General features: G+C 47.4%; 1 protein-coding gene across 1 annotated transcript in view; it reads left to right on the forward strand.

The window, feature by feature from the left end:
- Nucleotides 1-19,694, forward strand: part of OSBP (oxysterol binding protein) — a 442,669-nt gene that overhangs the window by 374,270 nt on the left and 48,705 nt on the right. The gene's annotated exons all lie outside the window — the stretch shown is intronic.

Genomic DNA, 19,694 nt, shown 5'->3' on the forward strand with positions numbered 1-19,694 from the left:
ACGCGGATGACACCCAGATACTAGTCTCTCTCTCCCAGTCAGGTGCCCCGACTGCCTCCAATTTTAGATCCTGTATGGAGGCAGTCGGGCAATGGATGATTTACAATTCATTGAAACTGAATGGAGAGAAGACGGAGGTGATGGTGTTTGGAGGGAAAGAGGATGTATGGTCATCTGGTTGGTGGCCAGACTCATTAGGAGCCTGCCCCACCCCCACCTCCTCTGCTAAAAATCTAGGGGTCATGATTGATCCCGCCCTCAATCTGGATAAACAGGTCAACAGAACCATCTCTACCTGTTGGGGCATCATTCACATCCTTAGGAGGATCAGGCACTACCTGTCATTGCAGGCAAGGAAACAGCTTGCAGTTGCCCTCATTGGCTCCCGGCTGGACTACTGCAATGCGCTGTATGTGGGACTGAATAAAAGTCTACTGCAGCGCTTGCAGGTAGTCCATAACGCTGCTGCCAGGTTAATCCTGGATCTTCCCAAACGTGCCTCAGCCACAGCGGCTAGAAAACTGGCTTCCTGTGGAGGACCGTATCCACTTTAAGACCCTATGTATGACCTATAGGGCATTAGCTAAAAACAGTCCCACTGGTGTAGGATCCATCTTGTCCCGCTACACCCCTGTTAGGAATTTGCGCTCCTCGAGTAGACTTCTTCTGTCAGCCCCTCGATTCAGGAGAACTAAATGGGGTGGCAGGGCTTTCTCCACCCTGGCGCCCAAATGGTGGAATGCCCTCTCACTGGAATTAAGATCCCTACCCACTCTCCAGGCTTTCAGAAGTGCCCTGAAGACCCATCTTTTTGTGCAGGCCTATCTGTAATGGTGACATGCCCATGTTTATGATATACTTTGTTAGGCGCCTTGATGCCTTCGGGTTATTGTTTGCGCAATATAAGTTTTATTCAAATCAAATCACAGCGTATGAACGAACAATGGCAAAATAATTACTCGTAAAACAATGAAAGGCTCCCAGAGGCTTTGCTCAATGAGACACCCACGTTGTGCACTTCAAAATAATTTGTAAGGACTTACAGGAGGGCCTAGACAAGCCATAGGGGTAAAGGTTAGCACCCTTAAGGGGCACGTACTAGATGTCAGAATCTACCTATCATCCTTCTGATTTGAAAATTGCACACCGTTGAGTAAGAGTCACATGTCCATGCAACACTAAAAGGAGGCCAAGCCTGCCTTTGTAAGCTTTGTGTAATTATAACCAACATCCCCATATGTCCCCTCTGACACAACCCGCCCGCCCAGAAGACACAGCGTTGCCTTTTCAAAAAGAAACTTTAGCTGTGGCTTGCAGAAATGGCCACTAGACTAGACTGATCCCCAGAACTGGGCAAAACTTTCCAGATAAGCCTTTCACAAGTGTACAAAATGCTTCTAAAAAATGTGAAGGGATTCCAATGGAATGTAAGTCCTGCACGATTGTTTCTTTAATTTTTTATCCCATTGAAAGAAATAATTTAGCTCCTTAAACTAGAAAAGATGGATTTTTTTTACTTTGGGGAACATATGTACATTAAAAGACAATAAGGGAAATCCTGTGTTTATAATAAAATGCTAGCTGATGGCAATAGGCACTATTTGATATTGCAAAGTTATCGAAGGATGTAGTCCGGGCAAGCATGCATTCCTGAATCAGACTGAATGACCCACTGAATGTCAATTGTATAGCTAGTCAGTCCCTGCCGGTGCAGCACCTAGGATAATATACTGCATCACTAACCAGTTATAAGGTCCCAAAGACCACTGCACTCCAAATCAAAACACATAGGTAAAAGATATGGTCATTTACAATGCCAATAACTCTAGTTCTCGCAAATGAGACCTATTGCATTGCAAATGCTTGTTATTTTAGAGTGTATGGCCTTCCACCACGGTCAGATTCCGAGCTGTCTGAACTAGCAGTTTGCTTTGCAATTCCTTTATTAGTTGTTAAACTCATGTTAAGTACTGGGATGAAAATTCCTTAAGGCAAGTTGTTAAATAGTTGAATGGCTTCTTGTTTGACATATAGTTTGGTTTAATGATGCTCTCCGTTGGAGAGAAGAGAATTCAAGTTTCCAAGATCTGTTATAGGATATAGATTCTCACTCCCATTCCACATTCATCAGCACAGTCCTCTTCTGGCTAAAGACACTTCCATATTGCGATGAAAACCAATCCGACAGCAGGTGATACTTGCTCTACATAATGTCGACTCAATACATTGTCTTCTTCATGTGCCCATTAGGTGCTTCAAGTTTGCAGTGTGTAAAATTTAATCCACAGGAATATCAGACTTTACAATGCAGGGCTTTACTCTGCATGCATTTACACCATGGTCATTACAACATGTTGATCTTTACAACGCATCGTAATACCACACAGGGCTTTGCACCACATGCCTTTACCAAGAATGGAGGACTCAAGCTGATTTGGGAATTATGCCCATAAATGCGTTCATACGGAAGGACAAATTCAACATTTTCACTTTAGCTCTTGCTCTTGCCGACCTGGATCCAGGGAATTGCATAGGATCCTTGGATTTGCTGGATTCATACTTCCATATGAAGAACTGGCAGTCCCACAGACGCTAATTCTGGTTTGTGATGCGGCAAGAGCATTTCAGTCCTGCCCTTCAGGCTCTTCTCAAGCTTGCAACAGTGACTCACTGTTTTAATTTCATGGAAAAGCTGACAGCTCCGTAGCGAATACGTTTGTTTTATTCATTGAGCTGGTAGAGAACAAGGACCCCATCCTCCAACTGCTTCCAACAGCTTCATCCTTTCTAACACTACTCTTCCCTGACATTCTATTTTACTTAGCAACCCTTATAGCATTCTAGAATACCACACACCTTCCCCCATACAGCATACAATATTTACAAAAAAGAATATATATAAAAAAAGCTACAACAAAGAAAAGGAAGATGCACAATAGGCAGGCCAATGACCTGGGACATTGTGCACACTTATGTACAAAATACACCTTAATCAATTAAGATAATACCTTGTCACACAAATAGGAATGCCTCTTTCTCACACGTTGACTTTTCATATGTTCAGTCTGGGAGCTTGAAGGCCGGAAATTAATTCCAGGTTAATTCTTCTCCGCATGTTCTCTCTGGGACGTTGAATGCTGCAAATTCAATCCAGGTAGCACAGGGTGATATTTAGCCATCCTACCTAGGTTCCAGGTCCAATGATCACTTCTCTTAAGTGTATTTTTAAACACTTTAACCATTTTCAGTGGCTGACCCAACTTGGACATTAAAGTCCCATCCCATTCTCCTTGCCATTGAATAAGTTACTTTTATTTAAAAAGCTGGGAGATAACAAGGACCCTTTCACCAGCAGCTTCAGCCTTTTTAACACTCCTGTTTCTTGATGTTCTATCTTACTTAGCAACACTTCTAACATTATGTGAAAGCGGAACGAGAAACTTGCTTGGGCAAAGTCACTTTGAAACTCAAGTGTCCAGACTCAAGTTGAATGGAAGTTACCTTAAAAATGAGAGAAACAAACATTTGTAAAAAGGAAAGAAAAACCAAGTGAGATAAGCCTAGACCGAGAGGAAGGACAAGGCAGAAAGGAAAGGGGTGAAGAAACTCTAAAATGAAAGAAGTACTTTTTAACTCTCTACAGGACAAGTAGACGGTGTGAGAAGTGGGAATAAATACTAAAGCTTGTGCGATACCAGGTGATACCCCTCCCACCAGTAAACTCAGCCTCCCGGCACGGACCAGGGAGAGACTGTGGTATATCCAGGTGGGTGTAAAATGCACATAAAATAGATGGCAGGCTGGGCAATGCCAGGTACAATTACTTTTTTCTTCATCATTTTCCCTTTTTTATGCAAGTTGTTTGAGGGTAATTGGAACAATAACTTGTCTAACAGAAAGAGTAAATTGAGAAGTGACAAAATACAGACAAGCCTAGAAAAGAAGTCCCAATTGGAAAGAAAGAAAGTGTTTTATTTCTTTTCCCCAAAGAAAATGCAAATAAAATTCTCACCAGAAAAGGAAGTTTTATACACTGAGTTAGAGAAGCTTAAGAGAACATAGCAAATAGCCAAACACTATAGCCCACTGTTGGACCTGACCCTCTCTGCAGTTCCATCCCAAACTTTACCTTCACTTCCTTCCTTTGCTGAATTCGTTTGTGTTCTCTTTTAGGGCTCTGTGAACTTTACCACTGCTAACCAACGCTAAAGTGGATGTGCTCTCTCCCTAAAACATGGTAAAATTGGCCTACACTGTATTGGTACATTTAAGTTACATGTCAGTCTTTTGTATATGGTACTAACGGTACCTAGGGCCTGTAAAATAATTGCTATTAGTAGGCAGCTGCACTCATTGTGCCACCTATTAAAGTAGCCTTTTAAAACCTGTCTCAGGCCTGCCACTGCAGCCTGTAGTTTTAAACTGCCAATCTGAAAGAAACAGGTTAGTATTCGATTCCTTACCTTAGAATATCCGCAGGCGTCAGACTGGATCCGGAAACTTTTGCGTAGAAGTACCCTTGCGCGTCGGTAGGCGTCGCCTGCGGCTCCGCATCCGTCGTCGGCATCGTTGGCACCGGGATGACATCGCCGGAGTACTTAGACGCCGCCCTTGCGCGCTGACGCCAGTTCTTTTTTCCGCGCCAGCAAGCGCTGATCCGGAAAAAGTTGTACCCTTAAGTTGTATTCTTAGTCAATTTTTGACTAACTTTTTCGATCCTTTTTGATTATCGTTCGAAGTCACTCGACTCAGACTGTGCCGGTAGGGATGCCCCGGTTCAAACCCTGCGTCGATTGTAGCCGACTGATGTCGGTTACCGACCCCCATCGCCGGCGCCTACACTGTCTGGGCCCCGACCACGACGACAAGTCCTGCTCCGACTGCCAGGCCCTGACGTCCAAAGCTAGACGGGAGCGGTCCCACAAGCGACTCGACCTCTGGTCTCTGGGCAGAATGCGACGCCGGAGGAGATCGAGGCCTTCCTCATGGCCATGAGGTCGCTCACTTCTCCATCGGGTTCCGCGGCGCCTTCTGGTCAAGCAGCCCCGACTGGGTCCCCAAGCGGGCCAGGTGCTTCGGCCCCGGCGCCGTCGGGTGCTTCGGCCCCGGCGCCGTCGGGTGCTTCGGCCCCGGCGCCGTCGGGCGGCGTCAGCAACTTTGGTCCCGACGCCTCAGGGCCCCGCCCGATCCGGATCTGGGTCGTCGCCGGTCGACCTCACGACCTCGCCGGCGACGGCCCCCAGGGTGTCGCCCCCGTCCCAGGACGACGACGTCCCCGGCCCTACCCTCGATTCGGGTCCGGCGTCGGAGCGGTGCCGCTCGGCTCCTTATTCGACCCTGCTAGAGATTTCTACTTCTACGACCCGGCCCCATCCTTTGACCCGGAGTATCAGGAGATGGGTGGCAAGGAGGATTGGGAGGGGTCCGAGGACCCTCTGGCACGTGAGTGCCAGTCTTCTCAGGACTGGGCAGGTGAGCTAGGGGAGGCCAGTGGTCTGGACACTTCCCCAACACTGGTTTTGTCTCCCCTCCTACCGTGGCTACAGAGGAGGGGGCTGCCTATAGTGTGGTGCTGACACGGGCTGCCAAGGCCCTGGGCCTTAAGCTCCCCGTCCCGGCCGTGAGGACTAACCGCCTCACTGAGGTCCTTAAACCGCAGGCAAGCTCGGCTGAGCCTCTGCTGTCGTTTAATGAGGCCTTGTCAGACTTTCTTCTGGGCACTTGGTCCAAGCCCGCTACAGGTCCGCCTGTAGAAAGGAACGTGGCCAGGCACCACCGCCCGGCTCTGGGCGACTCTTGCTTCCTGTCCACCTAGCCCACCCCACCCCGAGAGCCTGGTCATCCAGGCCTCTAACTCCCAGACCGCATTTCAGACGGCTCCCCCGATCGGGAATCCAAGAGGTAGAGGGGGAGTTGTAGTGCTAGTGTTCACGGATAACACCCCCGCCATGTGGTACTGCAACAAACAGGGCGGGGTGGGGTCGTGGACCCTATGGTAGGAGTCTCTGCGCCTCTGGCAGTGGCTCGAACATCAGGGGGTGACTCTGGTAGTTCAACACCTGACAGGTTCCCTGAACGCCAGGGCGGACGAACTCAGCCGTCGGCGCATGATGGATCACGAATGCCGTCTGAACTTTCAGCCTATACCACTTCTGCCCAGAGTGCTGAAGAAGATCAGACGCAACCGGGCCCAAGTTATCCTTGTGGCTCCAGACTGGGCACGAAGATACTGGTATCCCGAGCTACTCAGCATGTCTGTCGATCCCCCGATTCGTGTGCCTCTTCAAGACTACCTTCTGTTGCAGCAGCAGGGTACGCTCCTCCACCCGAGCCTGTCCAGTCTCCACTTACATGCGTGGAGATTGAGCGGCGGCAGTTGAGGCCATTTGACTTGCCTCCTGAAGTCTGTAATGTGATTCTGGCAGCCAGGCGTCCCTCCACAAAATCGGTATACGCCTGCAGGTGGAACAAATTTGTGGCATGGTGCACAGCAAAGGCTGTGGATCCTCTTTCTGCCCCTCTTTCAGAGGTTCTCCTCTTTCTTCTCTCTCTTGCCCAGCAGGGCTCTGCCCTGGACACTATCAAGGGCTACCTTTCTGCTATTTCTGCCTTGTTAAGGCTCCCTGATCAGCCCTCTTTGGTAGTCCCCAGTTGTAAATAGGTTTTTGAAGGGCATCACTCATATGTTTCCTCCTGCTCTTTTCGTGATGCCTCAGTGGGACTTGAACCTTGTTTTGACCTATATGATGTGCGCTCCTTTTGAGCCACATCATAACTGTCCTCTGCGTCTCCTTACTCTGAAGACTGCATTCCTGGTTTCCCTCACCTCTGCCAGGAGGGTTGGTGAGCTCCAGGCTCTTTCCTCTAAACCTCCCTTCCTTTCTGTCCATCTGGACAAAGTTTTTTTTTTTTTTTTAATTTTTTGTCCTCATTACGCAACAGTTAAAAGTAAGGAGTTTTCAGGGACCTTTCTCAACTTCGTGGCACCCCTGAGAAAAGAGACCCCTTACGTCAGTACACTTATAAGGAGGAGGATTGTTGTATCGTAGTAGGTTGAGCTAGCCATATTTGCTACTCTTACAAGCCTTCCTCGACATTGTTGCGATAGCGTAATCATTGGACAGTTTACAGAGGAAGTAGTGGGAAATCCAGGAATGTTACCACCATGTTACATGCACAATATATATATACAGCTCCATTAAATTCACCTCTTATGATATTCTTCCCACAAGTCCCAGAATTTATATTTTTTAGAGGCATGTTTCTTATTTTTATCTAGGTTGAACACTTTCAAAACTGAAGCCAGCCATTCATTATGAGTGGGGGGCACAGGAATTATCCATTTTACACAAATCTCCCTTCTTGCCAAAAGAATCAGTATGAAAATTAAGTTCTCTTGAGCTTTAGTAAAAGTGGACAAAGTTGTGTTGCGGACGTGACCCTCTTTCCTGCCCAAAGTAGTCATAGCCTTCCACATCGGGCAGTCCATCACCTTGCCCACCTTCTTTCCCCCTCTGCATCCCTCGAAAGAGGAAGAGAGGCTCCACCGTCTGGACCCAAAACGTGCGCTTTCATTCTATTTGGATCTCACATGCCAGTTCCGGGTGGATGACCAACTCTTTGTTGGTTCCGTTGGTGCTAAGAAAGGTCGGGCGGTGCACAAGCGAACTATCTCTCGGTGGGTCGTGTTGTGCATCAAGGTATGCTACTCCTTGGCTAAAAAGGAGCCTCCTGTTGGGCTGAGGGCCCATTCCACTTGGGCCACGGCGGCTACTACTGCCCTGGGTCGGGGAGTCCCTTTGCAGGACATCTGTCAGGCAGCTTCGTGGGCCTCGCTGCAAACGTTTGCAAGACACGACTGCCTGGACAGTCAAGTCCGGAGAGATGGCTTCTTTGGCCATCCGTTCTCCAGGACTTTCTGGTGTGATCATTGGATCGAAGACCCACCACCGGGGTTGGTATTGCTGGGGTATCTATTCTAAGGTAAGGAATCTAATACTAACCTTTTTCTTTCAGATGCACAAGTTACTTACCTTCGGTAACAATATATCTGTAAGAAACAGTAGTTAGTATTAGATTCCTTACCGCCCCTCCCATCCTCCCTGTTCTGCGAACCGATATCTAGGGTTAAGGTCATCCCCTTTTATGGCACCAGTGTTGGTTTTTATCATTGCTCTTCGTTTCTGGCGCGGAAAAGCTATGTATAAGAACTGACGTCAGCGCGCAAGGGAGGCGTGTAAGTACTCCGGCGACGTCATCCCAGCGCCAACGATGCAGACGACACCTACCGACTCTCAAGGGTACTGCTACGCAAAAGTTTCCGGATCCAGTCTGACGCCTGGGGATATTCTAAGGTAAGGAATCTAATTCTAACTACTGTTTCTTACAGATAGATCGTTACCAAAGGTAAGTAACTTGTGCTTTCGGCCTGCCAAAATATATCTTTTGCTAGGCTTAAACCTTACTTTTCATTACATATGTCACCCCTAAGGTAGGCCCTAAAGGCTCACCGGGTGGGGTTCATTGTATTTAAAACGTAGGACATGTGAGGTTGGGTTTTACATGTCCTAGTAGTGAAAATGTCCTAAAGTAATTTTTCTCTAATGTAAGGCCAATCTCCCCCATTGGCTTACACTGGGTTATCTTACTCTGACTTGGGAACACATACATGTCATGTTTAGACTCAAATGAAATTTAAATCTTCCTTAAGAATTAGTTGAATTTTAAGTCACAGTTTTGGAAATGCCACTTTTAGAAACTTGACAATTTCTTGTCCTAGCCATTTATGCCTCCTGTCTTTATCTTGGGTCACATGACTGTGAATGGCTCTGCTCTTGGGGCTTGTGTATTCTGTCAGCCAGTGACACAAAAAGGGCTATGTGTGGAGTGGATAAGCCATCCTGCTAGGATGGCTGGGGGCAGAGCTGTGCCCTGCCCCACTTATACTTCAACGGGCTGCCTCCCGCACACACACATAGGAATCTTCTTGTAGCCTTTGCAGGAAAATGAAGGTCCTTCCCAGAGCCAGATATGGGAGTAGGCTAGGAGCTTCAAAGGCTCGTACGAGGTATAAATACTGGACTCTGAGAACACCTCATCTGAAAGAGACAGTTAGTTAAAGATTCCTTACCTTTAAAATTATCCTCAGGTGTCAGCCTGGATCCGGAGAATTTTTTATTAGCAGTACCCCTGCGCATCGGTGGGTGGCGTCAGTCGACTCTGCGTCGTGGTAGGCAGGATGAAGTTGCATTGCCTACTTAAACGCTGCCCCTGCGCGCTGACGTCAGTTCTTTCTTTCTTTGTCCGCGCCAGTCTAACGCAGATCCGGAGAGAGCTACCCCGTTAATCACTTTTTGACTAAACTATTTTGACGTTTTGTTGACTTCTTTTTCAAGTCTTCGACTCCGGGTGTGCGATGGATGTCCCATCGTCGAACCGGCTTCAAGCCTTGCAAGGCCTGTCACAGGCTGATGTATGTGACGGACCTGCACCTTGTTTGCATTTGGTGTCTGGAGTGCAACCACGACAGCTGGGCCATGAATCCAAAGTCTTTGCGTGAGCGGTCCTGAAATCTCTTGGAGGCCCATCGGTCGTCTCTGCATCTCGTTCGAGAGGAAGTCTCGAGGCAGCTCGCAGAGCCCCCACACCTCGTCCCATTCCATGTCTTCAGATAAGTCGAAGCACAAGAATAAGGCGAAGAAGCGCCAGCGCTCTTCGCCTTCTCCCCATCGGTCGACTGACACGACATGGCACCCGGAGCATCGTTGTTCTAAGGCTCCATCTCCAGTGCCCTCTTCAGGAATGACTCTGCGTCTCCCCCTGTTTCAGGGAGCTGTGGCATCACCTGCCCAGCTCTGTATCTTTGGGCAGCGCGACTCTTCCGGCGCGCCTTCGGGCCCCGCAGAGTCAGTCGGGGGTCCGGGGCCTCGGCAGCTCCAGCCCTGGCGCCGGATGGCCCCCATGGATCCAATGCTAGTCGATCTGCCCCAAACTTCCCCGGTGTCGATCCCGACAACGACACCACAGGTGTCTGCTGTGCCCCCGGCCGACACAGTCCACATCCTCACACTTGAGATGGACCCGGACCGACATAGGTTGACGTTGAATCAGACGCCAGAGGGTACTTTTGTTCCCCTGTTCATCCCTGGTGTTCCTATCACCCAGAAGGTGGTGATGAGGATTGGGAGGGGTCGCTGGACCCTTTGGCAGACCAGCTTCAAGAGCCATACTGGAGGGAGGACCTGGGTGACACCAGTGGTCTGGACACTTCTCCAGACATTGGCATGCTTTCTCCTCGTACTGTGGCTATGGAGGAGGCAGCGTGTTACGCTGTGGTGGTGCGAAGGGCGGCTGAGGCCTTGGGCCTGGATCTCCCTTCAGTTCAGTCTGGACTAATCTCCTGATGGAGGTGCTTCAGCCTACGGCAACCTCCTCTGGACCCCTTATGCCCTGCAACAAAGCCCTCACTGACTTCCTACTGGGCACCTGGTCCAAGCCCAGCAGAGGGCTTTATGTGGAAAGGACGAGTGCCCGCCTCCACCCGCCAACTCTGGGCAACCCAGTTTTCCTCACCCATCTCCCTTCCCCCGAGATCTTGGTGGTCCAAGCCTCTTCTTCCAAGGGCGCATTCCCTTCTGCTCCCTCAGACAGGGAATCCAAGAAGCTGGATCATCTTGGGAAGTGCATGTTCTCTTCCTCCAGCTTGGCGCTCCCATACTATCTGGGATATGGTTGCGTAAGTGCTGCCTCAGGGCCCGGAGGATGCCTGTGCCGTTCTCTCCCAAGCAGTGGCAGATGGGAGACACGCAGCTAAATTCATGATTCAAGGTGGACTTGATACCATCGACTCACTAGGCAGAACAATTGCCACGTTGATAGCCCTTAGGCACTACGTCTGGTTGAGGATGTCTGGCTTTTCCCGGTGATGTCATGTCAACCTTACTGGACATGCCCTCGATGGCCGTCGCCTTTTTGGTGACAAGGCAGACCCTGCGCTGGAGCGCTTTAAGGACTCTCGCCCTGCGGACAGATTCTTGGGCCTCGCTGCGTCTTCCCGTCCTCCCCAGTCTGCTTTTTTCCTCTTTAGTGGCTACGGAAGGGGCACCCCGCCACGTCCAGCCCAGTCTAGCCACCGGTCCATGCAAGCTGCCCAGCATCTGCATGTCCTGCAGACGTGGGACCCAGCAACCTTGTGGGCTTGGGAGCGAGCGTGCCAGTCCACCCTTTACCCCTTTACCCCCCCTGCAGCAGCCTCCAAACCCTCAGCGGCCCTATTCCACCCACGTCATCGCAGCACACTGCACGCTTTTACTAATGTATTTATTTAATTTACAGTGCGGTCTGCTGTAATTATAGGGGTCGCTCTTTTTTTATTATTTATTTTACAGCGCGGGCTGCTTTCACATCAGCGTGTGCGCTTATTTATTTATTTGATTTATTGCGCAGGCTGCTTTCACTTTAGCAGCCGCGCTACCAAACCTCTCTAAATTATTGATATTTTTCCACTTTGGGTGAAAATGCCCCATACTCGCTTGCTCTTTAATATGGGCCGTGCCCCTTTCTTTAGACGCTGCTCACTTTAATCTGAATACGCGGGCAGCGTCTACAGAAAGGGGCGCAGCCACCATTAAAGTGCTCTCGATTTTGCAAGAGTTTGAGCTATTGGAATAACAATGCCTTTTATATATGTGTTGCTTTTAAAACACATAAATAAAAGGCATTGTCATTTACAATGCCAATAGCTTAAAGGCTCACAAATGCGAGACCTATTGCATTGAAAATTTTTGTTCTGATTGAACCCAAGACTTCCAGAGTGACTCCAAGGGCTAGATGTCAGGCCTCCTGCTAGGAGCTTAATGAACAAAAGAGTTCTAACCATCTTGAACATGCACTTGCACCCAGCCTTAATCCTGACCCTACATCTGGTGCTCCTCCGGTCCTGGACACTTGGAAGTTGTGATAAAGGTGCCTAGATAGCCCAAATCCCAAACATGGGATCCGCCCACGTTGCATATCCATTTGGCCTGATTTTGAGGTATCTCCATCTACATTCTTCTCTCTGCAGCAAATCACCCGAAATCTGTGCCGCCCCGCGGCAGATCGCCCCCCTTGCTGCTCCACTGGCCAGGGCCGACTAGCTCACTATACATCAGCTGGCAGATTTGATCCCAGGGCAGGCTTAGGACCTGACATCTTCTACTAATCGGGCGTGTCCTTTCTGGATCTTTTTGGTACTGTTGAAAAGTTTGGAGACTGCAGCAAGTTGTTCCTTTCAAGAAGATCCTTGGGGGATGCCTTCCACCTTTGATAGAGCTCAAGCCTTCTGAATATGTTTCCATCGTCATCTCTATTATCTCCGCAGAAGGTCAGCACTGACAGGTTCCAGGCTATCTTGATACGCCAAGATTTGGCGTGGAGAGCATGGTATCCTGAGCAGTTGAGCCTAAGATCTTGCCCCAATGCATCAGCCTTTCTGGAAGCACTTTTTCTCACCCAGCTGGGCAGAGTCAGATTCAAAGACCTGCTTCAAATGTAGTGCAGCAAACTTTGCTGGCCAACCATGATGTGTTGTTCAGGTTGTGGGAATAGATAGGGTTGAACATTGCTACTATTTTTTACAGTTCATATGTATCCTGCTAGTATGTGAATATAGCCAATATTGTAGTGCTCTCTGATGTTCTGGGTGATTATCAAGCCTTCTTATTTTTACTGAAATCACGTTCCAGAGCTTAGCTATTTGAACATTGAATAAGATTCTGGTTCTGTACTTTTTGAAGAAAGGGATAATCAGAAGAAAAGGCCAACCTAGATCTTAATGTTCTTGTTTGGGGATTGATCCGTTGTGTACAAGGTTGCTCCAATTTCATGGGGTAGTTAATGTGCAACACACATTGCTTTAAAGATTAAATGTCTAGATATAGGCAGCTAATGTAAGAATATGTTGGTAGTGTAATGTTAGAATGAACAAGTCATTTGAGGAATTCTGTTCTGAATTCTGTATATTTTGCAAAGTAAGAAGAGGGAAGTTCTAAGTTATTGGTTTGCATAGTCACAGTTGTAATGCAGTGCTTGTTTGAGATGGATTGCATATCTTATCGCCACCTGCTTTTCCTTTTTGTGAAGTGTTTTTTGTATAGTGAAGGAGACATGTCAACATCCTTGACGGGTGTTTGAGGTTCATGTCCTAACTGCTGGAATTTGCTTGTAGTGCAATTAGACCACAGTGCTCTATATTCTTACCTATGTTCTTTCTGGCTTTCCTGAAACATCGCTCATGGAATTTCAGACTCTTTTCCTCAATGTTGAATGCTGTCTGTGGCGTTCAGTCGATCATTGATGTAGACCTGACCATTAAGGTAAAAGGATCTTGAATGCACAAAATAACATCGAGAAGAACCTGGGCCCAATTCACAAAAGACATTTTGGAGTACTACTTTGTGCACTATGCATCCCATTTTAAATTCATTCCTAGGTCTCGCCTACGCTGCGCGTATGCGTTGCATAGGAGAGAGGCCTTTAGCCATCGGCACAGCTTTTGGGGCAAAACTGTGCACGCGTTCCATTGCTTGTAATGGCAATGCATGCACGTCTGGCGATTCCCTTGCGGGAGCACGCAGCGCCATGTGGTGGTGCCATACGGTTGCAATCATCGCGCCTTGCTGCACGCTCCCACAAGGAAATCGCGCAGGCCCCCCTCCCGCCGCGCAAGGCGTGCGCTTGTTTTTTAAAGCCAGTGGAGCTGCCAGACAGAGAGGTCGGAATGGATGTAGTTAGTTTCGTTAAGGTCAAGCAGAAATCTGGCACCTTTGTCCTGGGGTAGGCGCAGTGTGCAGGAGCGGAACTGGGCCTCGGAAGAGCTGCTGAAGCTGTCCAGCCCTGGGAGGATAACTGCAAACAAGAAAAGTCTTCACGTTGGATCGGGGAGAAACAGTCTTATGTTTCTGGACGGGTAGAGAGGTGACGAATTCTGCAACTGCTCACGATATAGAAAATGTGAGGGCTCTGGGAAAGCATGCAATCTTAGAGCCCATAGTGGTCACAGAGCGCCAAAACTGCCTGGGATCTAGGCGCTTACGGAGACACAAGCGCACATGACGATTGTTCAAACAAGAACAGTTCTAGCCTTCCCTCACCCTGCTCAGAAGATGAAAATCTTTGAAAAGCTGCATCTGATGAGGCACCTTATCTTGCTGCACTGCTATTGGCCAGCTCACGGTGCTCGTCTTTTAGAGCCTGGAAGGATGAAAGGGTGGCCTCTGTGAGGGGGTGTGAGCTGCCCCAGCTGTGTTGTCCCCACCACCGCAGCCTCTGGAGTATGAAAGCCTGGCTATAAACTCTCTGGTTCGCTTAAGCCCCTACCTGCTTAAAAGTGGCCTTTGAAGCACCTCCACCCCGCACTCACTCATGGCTTGTCATCAAGTGTCTCATGTCAAGCCAGTGCCCCCTGAAAGTCACCGGTGCTGAGGGAAGGGTCAGTATCATGTCCGGTCTGTGCATCTAAGAGCTGATTAACGCACAGTTCCTCATTGTGAGGATTCTCCCTTTGTTTGTAGAATTCATCATCGCTGCAATGCGCGGATGGAAAAAAAATGCGCTACTGCATAGTCTGGAAACTCTTGTGCCAACAACTTACTTGGTTGCGCGGACGCAAAAAAAACAAGCATTGGCATAACCAATAGGTCTCGCCTTTGGGACCTTATAAGTGTTTAGCCATGCAACAGGTAATGATGTTGCACCAAGGATATTGTGCTGGATAACTAAACACTTATAAGGTCCCAAAGGCGAGACCTATTGGCTATGCCATTGCTTGTTAGAAAATGTCGAGAGCATGGTTGTTTCCCTCTGCTTGGGCTTCTTTAGCATGCTAACTGGTAGGTAAAGTGTTGGGCAAGGTTTTTTTCTATAGAACCAAGTGACCATGTTATGGATATACGTAACATAGCCATAATAAATAAGAGGCAATTCACAGACCTACATCCAGGGAACTCTACCACTTCGATCTTTTCTGTACCAAGATTTCTGCCCCAGTAGCTGAGATCTCCACAAAGAGGTGGAAAGCTATTAATAGCAACTTTATTTTCGTCATAGGAATCTCCATCCCCTCATTTGGAGAGGTGAATACTTTTAAATGGTAAATGGTAAATTGCAAAAAAAGGGAAATTTACACCCATATGTAGGACTAGATCTACAAATGCAAACTTAGCATTGAAACATTACTTTAAAGACATATGGTATTAGATCAGAACTAAACCACCCAAAGGTCCAGCCACAGGCAACCAAAGAGCAGGGGGTCATGATGACAGAATAAATAGCTGTCCCATGAGACATGCATGTTATATGATACAAAAGCATCAAGATAACCTTGTAGTTAGGGAAACATTCACAGTGCACTCATAAACACCATAGTTCAGTCATTCATAAAATCTACAGTTTTTTAATATTATTTATTTTGGAAGATATGTACTGACTTCCCTCCTTATTAAGAAAAACTCTCTTGAGAGAGTTAGTTTATAGTCATAGATAGGATATCAGAACCTACAAAGAGGATCAACGGAAGAGACAACGCATTTTTATTTGGATTTACCCTGGACATCAACTTTTCTCTGAAGGAAAACATTGCCAAGAAAATAATAAAGGGTTGATATGAGCAATCCCGACTCTGAATGTGAAACCATTGATCCCATAAGATGATTTCAGAACTGCTGTTCAAGCGCTCATGATCTTACATACAGGCGGAGGAAATGCCCTGCTGGATGGTCTCCTGAACTCAAAAAGGACCCTCTTAAAGTAAATTTCCATAGGCCACATCACATCTCATTCAGTGCCGGCTGAAATATGGTCAACTTACCCCCATCCTCATGTAACGCCAGTAGCTGTTCTTGCTGCCTGCACCATCATCAAAAAAACAGCTGCTTCCCTTAGATATCCATCACAATTAGCACCCTGCCTATCTGGCTGGCAAGCCATTTCCGTTGGCACTTGCACACCTACAGCCAGGACACCATTAGACAAAGAAGTGTAGAAAATGCAACAGGATTTGGATCTGGAATAAAATCACAATATCCATCTGGACCACCCCAAGCCTGTTCTAATTTAGGAAAGAGTTGAAGACGCACCACTTTAAAGAACACTTCATCATGATGTAGTAACCGTCCACAAACCATCTACCTCTCAAATCACTTGTTGACTGTATTTTTGTGTTTGATTCTGTACAGCACCTATGGCCATTAGCTAAGTATGTGCTGTTCAAATGCCACATATATACATAGAGGCATACATACATACAAGAGAGAGAATGAGATAAGGGAGACCAGGAGATGATAATAGGTTGCTCTAAGGGGGTTACAAGCTTTACTAAAGTCTAACAATAGAAAAATACAAGACCAGCAACTGAAGAATGGAAAGATGTCCATAATCCATCTGCACAGAATGTGACATCACTGGTTTCTCGCTAAAACTGCCTTTAAAAGAAGCCGATCAAGAAAAGTCATTTCTATCACCCATCTGCACAGGAAGTGAAATCACAGAATTTCATATCTATCCGCACAGGACATTATATCTCTAAATTTCTAATCATCCATCTGCACAGGAAATGACATCACTGGATTTCCATCATCCATCTGCACGGTAAGTGACATCACTCCTCCCAAAACCCATCAAGAATTTCAACAGTTGAACCATGTCCTGCACCCCCCTTCAAACACAGCAATACAATAAGATCCAGACCCCAGGCCAGTTGATAAACGGAAAAACTCAGACAGATGAAACACCACTGCAAACAATTGGAGCACAAATGAGCCAGAACAATAAAGACTAAAGCGTGTTCAAATCTGCCCTAAGACACTCCCACCAAATGATCCGGACCACCAAATGTGCTGCTCTGGCAGACCGCATGAATGCCAGCACCAATAGTAGCAAAAATAAAAGTCAGATCTCGCCAAAAGCCTTCTGATCTTATCCAAAGAAGCGGTGCCAACCACATGCCCTATCAATACCTCAGAAGAAACCACTGCCACCATGTAATACATCCACTCAGGGCACCTTCGTACCTCTGCCCCACTATGCCTACCTGCTCCAGTGGACTGCACCCATCAGTTCCATGCTTCCACCCATTGTGAGTGACTCCGCATCTTCCCAGATGCTTGTAAACACTTAACTGACATCCAGTGGCTGAAGAAACCCTGTGCGAACCCTTTCACACTTGCTAACTACAGACCGATCTCCCAACTAGCATTCCTGGCCAAGGTCTTACAGAAAACCATTAATGGATCTCAACAACCACCAACTACTTGACTACATTCGGTCTAGTTGCAGACCCAACCACAGCACAGAAACTGCTCTCATCCATGCCACGTATGAAATGCACATGACTCTACAGAGGAGACCCGCACACTCATCCTACTGGATCTCTCCCAGCGTTTGACAGATTCCCACCCCACCTTCATCCAGCACCTACACTGAATCAGAATCCAAGAACACACACTCTTATGGATCTGCTCCTTCCTGACTGGGAATGACCCAGTCAGTCAGTCAGCCAGCCAGCCTGCTTCTGTACAACTTGGATGCCCTCAATCTCAATTGTGGAGTTCAGCTAAGATCCTTCCCAAGCCTGGCCTTCTTCAACGTAAACATAACTCTAGTTAGCATCATCCACCTCACAATATCAACATCCTCTCCTACACCAAGGACAAGCCACTTATTCTCGCCCTCGCAAACAAGAAGCCCAGTAACTGGATCAAGTTCAATGCCTCTATGACTGAAATCGCCCATATATCACTGTGGGCCTGCACCTGTTGGCCAACAGAGCTATGACCGACCCCCACCACAAATGGCAAGAACCTTGGAAACATCGACAACAAACTTGTTATGACCACCCAAGTCAATGCTGCCACCGCCTCATGCTTATATACCCTGAAGATGCAGAGGAAGATTTTCAAATGATTCTCAATTGGCCCCTGGAAAACCATCATGCATGCCTGATCATAAGCAACTGGACTACGGGAACACCCTCTATACCAGGATCAACAAAAAACTCACCTGAGGCTGCAGACCATTCAGAGCTCTATAGCCAGAATCGCTCTCAACCTCCTATCCATACTCTCTTCACACCACACCTGAAGGGGCTCCACTGGCTCCTCATTCACAAATGAGCACAATTAAAACTCCTCTCCCACATTTTCAAAGTACTATATAACACTGGACCGGCATAGATCAACAATCGCATCTGCTGTCACAAACCTTCAAGACTCCTCTGCTCATCTGGGCTCATCTGGGCTCCTACTTGCACGTATCCCATACATACCGAAACCAGATCTGACTGTCGAACCTTCACCTGCATCGCTCCTAAAGCATGGAATTACTTTCTGCTACACACAAGACACCTCCTCACTTCTTTAACTCCACAAGAATCTGAACACCTGGCCTTTTGAGTAGTCCCACTAGGCCATAGGTGTGCCTAGACTCACATTTGCCCAGCGCCAGGATGCCCTTCTGAGTCATAAGACTCTCTACAAATATGCATATTGTAACATAACAGATGAAAACAGCATAATCCTTTAGTGATAACCATTTTCTTTTGAGACACTGACTCCTCTCCGCAACACATGGAAGAAAGAAACTCCTGTCGCAGAGAACCTGAGAAGTTAACCCCAGAACTGTAATGAATTCCATATTATTTGAGAATCCCAGCATGATTAAGCATTGTGACCCAATTTACTTATGCAAATATATGGAGATAGCATCGCGGGACGACCGCGGGGGGCGCCGGGCTAAACCCTGGCAAAAGGCCTGTGGCCATCAGGGGCCGAAAGAGGCCGGGCTGGGCCACCCCATTTGGCTCGTTGAACAAGCACTAACGATTTACAGAAGAAGAAGGTATTGTACGACCTGTGTAAAATGTAATTGATAAACTCATTTCTCCCTGAACAATAAAGTACTGAGCACCCTATAAGAAATCAACTGACCCCACTGCAAAAATGAGTAAACGGAGGGGGGTAGTCGGAATCCTAGACAATTTTATCATAAGGGCCGAATCAATGCTTATATATGAGATACAGGCAACCAAGAGAAGACTGTCCTTAGATCTTGTCCCGTTCCAACCGCGTCTGTCTCCCGGGGGTACTGTGGACTTAATTTCTTCTGACACTCTAAGATCGTCCCCTGTGCCTTTAAGTCCCGGCATAATAGTAGTAGTAGTAGTAGTAGTTACACATACACCATCTTTATCCCCTTCTGCTATCCAGGATCTAAGCGCTCCTGCTAGTAATACACGAGGGATCTCGAGCAAAACAGTCAGAGGGCGGACACTGGCTACCTCAGCACTTAGGGGAAAGTAAAATGTAGCAAAGTTAAACCAGTCAAAGTCCAGGCAAAAAACAACAGTCTCTAATACAGGCGTCTCATGCAGTAGTTATGGTGGTAGTGGTAGCGGGACAGTCTAAGTTCTGTCGACCAATTCGATTTCCACTCAGACTGAAGACCTCCTGGAAAATGGCCATAATGCATCCGATATGGTCATTGAAATTTTGGATACTTTGATGGAAGGATTTGAGTCCAGACTGGATGATCTAATGGAGATTTTTGTTAAAAAAACTTGATGTATTATGGGAGAAAATGCTTAAAACAAATACTGCAGCAGCTAGTACAATTGGGGGTGGGGGCGGGGAAATTGTTTTGCATCCAGTTTTGAATCCAGT

Source organism: Lissotriton vulgaris, chromosome 1_2, assembly GCF_964263255.1.
Source record: "Lissotriton vulgaris chromosome 1_2, aLisVul1.2, whole genome shotgun sequence".
Classification (NCBI taxonomy): Eukaryota; Metazoa; Chordata; class Amphibia; order Caudata; family Salamandridae; genus Lissotriton; species Lissotriton vulgaris.